This window comes from Rattus rattus, chromosome 12 (assembly GCF_011064425.1).
Source record: "Rattus rattus isolate New Zealand chromosome 12, Rrattus_CSIRO_v1, whole genome shotgun sequence".
Classification (NCBI taxonomy): Eukaryota; Metazoa; Chordata; class Mammalia; order Rodentia; family Muridae; genus Rattus; species Rattus rattus.
In genome coordinates this window covers 45945162-45955097 of record NC_046165.1, presented here as the reverse complement: position 1 = coordinate 45955097, position 9936 = coordinate 45945162, and the positions used below count along the sequence as shown (strand labels likewise).

The 9936-nt window shown below is 42.5% G+C and overlaps 1 pseudogene; it reads left to right on the top strand.

The window, feature by feature from the left end:
• Window positions 1–2342: 2342 nt before the first annotated feature.
• LOC116913161 lies at window positions 2343–6208 on the top strand (annotated as a pseudogene).
• Window positions 6209–9936: the final 3728 nt, after the last annotated feature.

Below are 9936 nucleotides of genomic sequence, written 5' to 3'. Positions count from 1 at the left end.
GCATGTGTGTGTGTATATATGTGTGTGTGGGGTTGGGGGGTTGACCAAAGATTTCATCAGATTCTCTGAAGCCCTGGTCCTCTGCAAGAGCAACCAGTGTTCCTAAGCAGTGAACCATCTCCCCAGCCCCTTCTCCCTGCTCTAAACTCCACTTCATTTTTCATCTTGCCCAGACATGTCTTTTAATTCGTACTCTAGTGTTTGTTATAATCAGTGAGTCCTATTCAATTTTCTTGCTTCTTGTATTACCTCAAAAGATTATGTGTTTACTTTTGTTTTGTAAGTTTTAATTGACCACGCTTTTGAATCCTTGGGCTTTAATTGCCTTGATGACACCCTGACAATGGTTTTCTCTTGTGCCACCACGAGGAAATTGGTTTTCCTGCTTTTCATTTAGGGGGATGTTCATGGTGACGATTTGCATTTTGACATCATTTGTCTAAGATGTCAACAACACTGACACTGTGGGTACAGTGGCTATTTATCCTTCATAAACTTTTGGTGGTTTGTTTTCTGATTTGCCAGATTGAAGGGTAAGGATTTTACCTGGTCCATAACCCACAGTTTTAGAGGGGTCAGGAAAGTCGCTCTCAACCTTCCTCATGTAACCTTTTAACACAGCTCCACCAACTGTAAGATTATGTCATTACTACATCATAACTCTAATTCTGCTATAGTTATGAATTGTAATGTAAATGTCTGATATACAGGATATATTATAGGTGACTCCTGTTCAAGGGCCTTTTTTGCTCCCAAAGTGTCTCAATCCAAGGTTTAAGAACTAATTGGTTCAGATATATATAGTGGACACGCCCTTGCCATCTAGATGGTTGTCTAGTGTTGCCATAGGGAGAAGTCTCATCTCTTTGAAGGCTGGCAAAGGATCTCCAAGATCAGATTCCTGGTCCCTCTGTAATAGTGGACACACTCTTGATGGGTACTGATGTATCAACTGACCTTGCAGTAGCTTTTACATCCTCAAAGATGAGGATTCTATAAAGGGTTCAGCCTTTCACGCAGTGGCTGAAGCCATTTCTAAAGCATCTTATCCCTTATATCTAATGGCCCTTGTCCCACAAGGCCAACAGTAGATGTCTGGAGTCCCCCTAAGCTGCACCTTTTTCCAATCATACTCTCCTCTGTGCAGTTTCTTTCACACAGAGCTCATTGGCACGCTTAACCCTGAACCCATCTTGTCTTCAGTCAGCACTAACATCCTAGTCCTTTCTGCCAGCTTTGTCCATATGACCCTGGCTGCTCATAATTTGAGGGCATGTTCATGCCTGTATTGGATTAAAACAGAAGACATTTTCACTGATTTGCTAGTCTATAATGATGCAGATTCTCATGATTCTGATTCAGAAGCCTGAAATCCAAGAAGAAGAGACCATCAAACGGAAGGAGTTCTTGTAGTTTGTCAACACAGAAGGGATCCAATGGGCTAGAAGGAGAGGGAGCCAAACCCCTTTTATAACGTTAAACCTTTTTCCACAATAGCATCATTAATGATCTTATTTTTGTAGGTCGTGATCCCTCTTGGACCTAATCAATTCTTCACAACCACATTCCCCACTGGGGATTAACCTTCAGAAAATTTTTTTGGGCAAACACATTCAAACCAGAGATGGGGGTGAATATTTGATATCTATATGGGTGAGCGCATTCTTCCCACATCGGTACCCTTAAGATCTCTAACTACCCCTTCCCCATGGTAGCCCACTGAATGACATGAATTCGGGTGAGAAATGAGGTACAGACACCAAAGCTCATTGAAATATCCAATCACCAGCATCAAGCCTGAAACAGCAAGAGTCAAACTGTCGACAGAAAACTAGTGAATAAACTTTTACTTATATCCTAACTACAAACCCCAATTTTAATCAAAAAACATTGTTTTAGACTCATTTTCTCTTATATTGATGTGGCTTTAAATTTGTCAGTGGGATTGCTTGGTGACCCTTGTACAGGGGTTTGTACTTGTACATTGGGTAATTTCATCTCAAACTCAATTCCATTTACCTCAGACACACACAGACCACACACACACACACACACACACACACACACACTGCTGCTCCCTTCCTCCTAAATGCACACTTTCATTTAGTATCCTTTTACTAAAATCTCAATTTCCACCTGTGTTTGAGTCTGGCTTGTTTCACTTAACATTGCATTTCATAGTTCCATCCGCTTTTTCTGAGAACAAACTTTTGCTCATACACACATGATGAAGAAAAAAATCACATCAACGGTTATCACATTTTTGGGCCATTCCATCCAGTGATCGACAGCCAAGTTTATTCCTAATGATTGTCCATTGGGTCACAGTGTGTACAATTAGAATGGATGTGAAGGGTCCTGTTGTTTTTATTGCTGTGTTTGACCGGTTGGGATTGAGCCTTCACGTGAAGAATTGCTTCCCATCAGATTGGCCTCTGGGCCACATTTGTAAGTGAAATGTTTTTTTTTGATGGTTGATGATGATGATGGATGACACTATGGTAGGCCATCTCCTATGAAGGGGTCTCTGTTGTATGAGAAGGAGAGAGTTTTTGAGTAGGTCATGGATAGCAATCAAGTAATCAGCATTTCTAAGTTGTCTATTCTTCCTTTCCTGCATATAGAGTCCTGCATGAGTCCCTGCCACACCCCCGACCAGTAAAAGACTGGCACCTAGAACACTAGAGTCAGACAAACTCTTTACTCCTCAAGTTCAAGGCCACGACGATTATTTTTCTTGTTGCCTACTTGTTCTTCACTTTTTTGAAAGTTGTCTCTGTTTATTGTTCTTAGAAAGATGTTATTACATGTTTCCTCATGGGCTCTATGTCTCTCTCCATGTCTCTGTCACAGTCTCTCTGTCTCTCTCTCTTTATTTGTGTGTTTGAGTATGTATATGTGTATGTTTGTGTGTGTTTGTGTGTGTGTTTGTGTGTGTGTGTGTGTGTGTATGTGTGTGTGTGTGTGTGTGTGTGTGTGTGTGTGTGTGTGTGTGTGTGTGTGTGTGTGTGTATGTGTATTTGTGCTTTCCAGGCTTAAAAAATCCCAAAGACTGTAAATCTCAGCAGGTGCCTAGAGAAGGAAGATGAAAGTGACAAAGGGGAAAATCATGTCATTTGAGCTAACCCCCACATTGAGGTCAGCCACATAGGACCAACAGTCACATAATGGCAGAGGGAGTCAAGAGCAGAGAGAGAAAACTCAAATTGTGGAGGAAAATGTGTGCATAAAAATATATAGAAAAGGAGAAAAAGAAGACGCGCACTTAGAAAAGTGACCCAATTCCAAAAGCTGCCATAATTGAAGTTCCATGACATTAAAAAAGTATAATGGTAAAAGTAGAAGGGAAATTATTGGGAAGAGGAAGGATGGTTAGATATAGTAAATAGGGGAAGGTTCTGAAAAGCAAACCCTTGAAGATCTGATGAACTATGTGACACAAACAATTAATGTGCCCTGTAATTTACAGATAAATTCCATACTTTACCTGCATCCAGTATTCTGTCTACCAATATTTCAAAAATAAAATTATTTCATCTATTTCCCATCATGTTTCACTGCATTTGATCTAATAAATTCCTTTAAATCCAGAAGTGTTGGTAAATTTTGAAGTCATTTAAAATGACTAGTCAATATGGGTTTGTCAAGTGTTTATCCTGACTTTGGGAGCAGGCCCAGGAGCTTAATTTTTCCTTGCTCTTTGAAAGAATCCATAATTCATGATTGCCATTGACTTCAATGCAAGGTATTTAATCCTGTCAAATTCCAGATTTGTTTGAACAAAAAATGGCCTCCCATAATTGTGGTTTTGTTAAAGCACTTTGGTGTGTTATCAAGTGGGCTATGGCTGAGAGAGGCTAGCAATATTTCTGATACAAAGAATGGCTTAAAAGATAACCAAAGGAAAGATAGGAGCTGGGAAAAAAACCACCAAGGATGTTGATTACTCAGAACCAAAAAGATTTTTCAGAAACTAAATGTACATGAAAAGAGCTACTTGGGCAGATCGTGACTGAGTCAACAGAATAATGGGTGGACTTATTTTGGGTTCCAGGAGGCTACATGAGAAGCCAAACCTGGATGATGGAAGTTTCACATAACTAGGAAGGAACTGGCCTGAGAGGGTCATGACATAAGGAGCCCTGGATGATGTCACACAGGAGCACTGGGCAGAGTTGCATCTCTCAGTACTAGAGACTTTGAAGGTGGGTTCTATCTGAAGGTGTGAAAGCCAGTCCTGCTCCCAACCCCACAATTGTTCAATAACAGGCTTTTGGTGCTCTGACCGATTCAGGTTAGAATCTGGACGGATTTGTGACATTTTCGTTCAAAATACGTTTATGAAGCTACGACTATACCCTTGTGTTCCAGAAAGCCAAAGTTTTCCTACAGCCAGTAAACATATGTTCTCAAGTCTTCCACGTTTGAGAGCCAGGCAGATGGTCTAGGCTAGCAGCTCTCGGAGTTTATTATCCTTTCCTAACAATATCTAATTCAAAATTCTACTAAAATGCCAAAGCTCCACTCTGTGCCTGTGAATTTTAGTAGTTAATATTTCTTTTGTTGTTGTTGTTGATGTTGTTGTTTTTCTTTTTTCTTTTTTTTTCCGGAGCTGAGGATCGATCCCAGGGCCTTGTACTTGCTAGGCAAGTGCTCTACCACTGAGCTAAATCCCAACCCCAGGAGATATTATTTCTAAATCACTGTTGTTGCCTAGACAAATGACTTGTTGCTGTCGAAGACTCAGCAGCTTCCCGGAATAAACCTCGGGCCGGGTCAGGAGACACAATACATAAATCCAGTGGACTGGTGTGCTATGTCACTGGGCAGATATTTGTGGATGTTGCCACATTGCTCATAGTTAGAGGGTAGAAGAGGGGTGTGGCCACCCTTCTGGCTCCTTTGCTAGCCTTTCTCTGTTCTGCTTGCTTAAAGTGGGGGAGGATACTTAATCCCACACTGACCCTAGCCATTCAAGGAGAAGTTCCTCGGCAGAGGCAAAGTGCAGGGCTGAAGAATGTGTTTGAATATGTTATTTTGAGCTAGGGGAACCATTTGATCATTTCCCTGAACTTTAGATTTTGATTTTTTGAGAAAGGGTTTTTCTGTGGGTAGCTTTAAATATTCTGAGCTAACCCTGTATACCATGTTGGCCTTGATCTCACAGAGGTCTGCCTGCCTCTGCCTCTTGAGTGTTGGAATCAAAGGAGTGCTCCACCATTGCCCAGCCCTCCCATGAACTTGATTATGACAGAATTAGATTCAGATGCTCAAACCTGTTTACCATCGCCTTTCCTCAACTGCGCCAAAGTTCTTCTAGACAAGAGCCTTGGTCCATTGCCTTCCCTCTTTGTTCTTGCAGGCACCAATATGACAGAGACAACAGCATGTCTGGTTTAAGTAGACAAGCCTTTCAAAACCCAGGCCATGTAAGGCAAGTAGTTCCGAACACAGAACGACAGCCACAAACAGTGGACCAGGAGTGCTGGACTTACCACACACTAAGTCTAGAGCCATGAAGAAGAGGATGTCTCGAGGAGGATGAGCACACCATCCTTCCAGAAGCAGAGGAGGAGGAGGCTTTCCCAGGCCCTGGGGAATATTGGGGCTGCAGAATTGTTCACGGATGGAAGAAGGTGATGAGCCTGCACTCAATGGAAGGCCATCGCTCTAGATCAACTGCCAACAAATCTCTCTCTATCTGGTCAAGTATGACGGAATTGACTGTGTCTACGGACTTGAACTTCACTGCGAAGGAGAGGATTTAAATCTTAAGGTCTTGTCACAAAGTAGTACTGTCAAAGACTATCTCAAAGGCGCAATGGTAGGCCGATTGTGGAGCATACATTTGAGGCAAACATGGCTCTAAGGACAACTGAGGGGGTGGTTCTAGCCCAGGTGCCAATCATGAAGGACTGGTTTACATCACCTACCAGAAAGATCCAGTCCTATACATCTACCAACTCCTGATGATTACACAGAAGGTAACTCTCAGATTATTCCAGAGATATCCAGCAGAGGTGAAGTCAGACGCGACAGCAACAGATTAACAGGCTCACTTGCGCAGTACACCAGAGGCGATGGGTCCAAATCGATCGGCAAGGGCAAGGTCATTTACCAAGTTCTAGCCAAGCCTTCCGTGTACTTCATCAAGTTTGATGGCGTCGTCCACATCTACTTCTTTAATCTGGTGGAAAAGATCCATTAAGTTGAAATTCACAAAGTACAGGGGACGGAGATAGATAATTTATAGGATTGACGGGAAAATGTTTGTTTTTCTGTGTGTCAGATACCCAAGGGCCTTTGATAACCCCAATATCTTTTACAGTGTAATTTGATTTTGCTCTAGAAATTAAAATGTGTGATGTGATTTGTTGTGTGTGAACACTTTGGTGGTGTAGACGGGCTGTGGTGGATGGAACATCGAGAGGAAGCCAGAAAGGTCAAGATGGTGAACAGGAATTCTAATGTTACATAGGCTAAAACAAACAGGACTGAGCTTGTCTGGTCTTTAGGGAGAGAAAAGAACTGGAGATGGGGCTTAGAGGAGCAGGGATGGCACGAGAAAGAAAAGATGGATGTTTAGGAAGCAGTGAAGAGGATCCAGAAATAGATAGACTCTCTGAGGTGAAGATTGAGGGATAAACAGACAGTTGGGGAAAGAGTGGCAGGGTAACAGGGAGGGGTCTTAGAACTAAAGGGAACTCAATAAACTGATCCAAGCAGACTCAGAATCAGAGATGATCTGTTTTTGTTTGACTAATCTAAACCTAAAGAAACCTGTTTCTCATCTGTAGATCTATTATTTTAATTATGTGGGTGGGGGCAGGGCATGAATACAGGGAGACACAGAGACAAGAATAGCCAGTTCACCTGAACTGAATTAAAGGTGTTTGCAGCCATTGAAATGATCTCAAAGAACCAAAATCCAAGTGCTCTTTTCAAAGCAGATGAGTTTTGATCCAGTGGTCATCTCTCCAGGCCCCTAAAGTCTTCTTTTTAAATAAATCCAACCTCCAAAGGAAGAGAAGAGACCAGGATGATGGTAAGAAAGATCAAACTGATGGTGATGTGGAAGAAAGACTAAAGAACACATGAGGGTGTAGCAGACACTGAGGGACAAAGGAATTCCAAGATGGAGTTCTCAAAAAGTGAAGCAGGAGACACAGGAAGAACAGAAAGGGTCTAGAATGAGTTGAACTTGGGCCACAGACATATTTGTCTCTTTGGTTCCTTAAAGAACAGCCAAGCCATCACTATAGAAGGTGTATGTTAGGTGGAGGCTTCCCAGAGGACATTTTGACGAAGATAACTCAAGAGTAGTGAATGCCAAACTAAGTTTATATATTGATTCCTGAAAGTATCATAAAGTCCATTATTTTGAATGATCAGTAAAAAAAAATCTCAAAGAGAAGATGAGGATGCCATGAGCTTCTGTCAGGTGTTATGTGATCCTGTGTTTAGCTTCCTGAGCACTGTTTGCCCCTATTGCATCCTGTAATATTTTTGAGGTCTCTGCTCAATGCCCCTAGATGATCACGAAGAGCTCCTGCACTGGCTTGTCTTGCCTGGCTCTCCTTTTGACTGGATCGCCCTACACACCTGAGGGGCCCTTTTTAATCTAGCCCCAGGAGGTTCCCTGCCTTTACTCACATGTAAGCTTATCCTCAGAAAACTCTTGATGGTGCCTCCAATGCAGAGGTGCTGAGCTCTTTCCTATGCCATTTGCCGTGACTTTCAAATGCTTTGCAGTTCCTGACCATGTAGCTCTCTCCTCCTGAGAAGCCCCTGTGCACTACATGGGGTCACCCTGAGCCACATCTACACTCCTAGTGTTTCTTTTGTAGGCAACCTTATCATGGACTCAATCATTGCTGTTTCTTCTCTCAAGAATAAGTTTCTCACTGCAGGACTTGAAAATACTTTCTATTGTTGATTAATTCTGCTATTTGGGGGTTTTTATACTGGCTGGTTGTCTGAAGGCTTCATTGCTGCAAAAAGACACCATCACCAAGGCATCTTATGAGGGACAACATTTAATTAGGGTTGACTTACAGGGTCAGAAGTTCAGTCTATTTTCATGAATGCAGGAAGCATGGAAACGTCTAGGCAGACATGGTGTTGGAGAAGAAGCATATCAACCCCAATGTGATATACTTCCTCCAGAAAGGCCACATTTACTCCCACAAGGCCACACCTCCTACTTGTGCCACACTTCCCATGGGACAATCACATTCTAACTACCACCCTGATTTTATGCCAACTTGATACAAGCTAGAGTCATTAGAGAGGAGGGCTCCTCAGTTGAGAAAATGCCTCCATAAGATCCAGCTGTAGGGCATTTACTCAGTGATTGGTGGGAGAGGGTCCAACCCACTGTGAGCGTCACCATTCCTAGGCTGGTGGTCCTGGGTTGTACAAGAAAGCAAGCTAAGCAAGACATGAGGAGCAAGGCAGTAAGCAGTGCCACTCCATAGCCTCTGCCTCAGTTCCTGCCAACAGGATCCTGTCCTGTTTGAGTTCCTGTCCCAACATCCTTTGCTGATGAGCAGCAATGTAGAAGTGTAAGCTGAATAAACCTTTTCCTCCCTAACTTGCACTTTGGTCACAGTGTTTCCTTACAACAATAGAAACCCTAAGTAAGACAATTTCTTATAGAAACAGTGCGTCTAGTAGAGCCACAGATGCTTACCTCATAACCACAAATAGAAATGTATAGACACTTTATTTTATTTAAAGGTAAGACTTGCTCATGTACTGACCTGTGACTTTCTAGTTTGCTTCCTTCTCACTGTGATGAATGCCATGATGAAAACTAACTTGGGGAGGGTGGAACGGAGTGGGTGGGAGGAAAAGCATCCTCATAGAAGCAAGGGGAGAGGGAAATGGGAGAACCAGGAAAGGAGATAACATGTGTGTGATGCCTATGATAGCCAAACAGTGAGTTTTGGGTTCAGTAAGAGACTTTGTCTCAAAAACTAAAGAAGAGGAAGTTGAATGAAGAGATGTGCAGGGTCTCCCTCTGTTCTCCTCATGCACATACACAGAAATATGTGTAAACACATACACACATAAACACACACACACACACACACACACACACACACACTCACACACACACACAGCTGCATTAGGACAAAACTCAAAGAATTTGAATTTAGGATTTAGCTTGTCTTTCGGGTGTCTGATCACAAGTTTCCTTACATAAATTTCACTTGGAAAAGTATATCAAAAGTCATGCATGTCACACATTTCTGCACAAACATATAGGTTTTGATTCATGTTCCAAAGTCGCAGGGCCAAGACACAGCTGCACACCTGGGGAAGACTGCCTAGATAAATGAGCTAAGAATTTTCATTCCAGGGCCAAGGCCTGTGATGTTATGCTGGCTGGAAGGCGTGAACTGAGATGTTACCATTCACTCACAGTGTCCCTGACTCCAACAAGGGCTGCTGAGCATAAGTATACAAAATAGACTCTACATAGTTACATGGTACTCTCCTGATTGTATTTATCAACGACATGAAGATTGTTCTCACAAAGAGAATAGATCATAAGAGTCTATGTTGACCATGGCCACACCAGGTCCGTTTCAGGGTCCATGTCCTCTCCAGGCTCTGTGGTTGGAGCCAAGAGAACCCTACAGGGCTCATTGAAGCACTGACTCTAATCACATGGCCCTGATATGAAGAGGGAGCATATTTATTCTTCTTTTTGTTGCTATGACAAAATACAAAACAAAAACTTAACGAAGACAGGAGTGCTTGTTGACAGGAGTCTGATATGGATGTTTCCTGAAAGGCTCCGCCAGAGCCTTCCTGATACAGTAGAGGATGTTTACAGCAAATCATTAGACTGAGCACTCAGACCCCAATGGAGGAGGATTTAAAATGGACTGAGGAGCTGAAGGGGGGTTGCAACCCATTGGAAGAGCA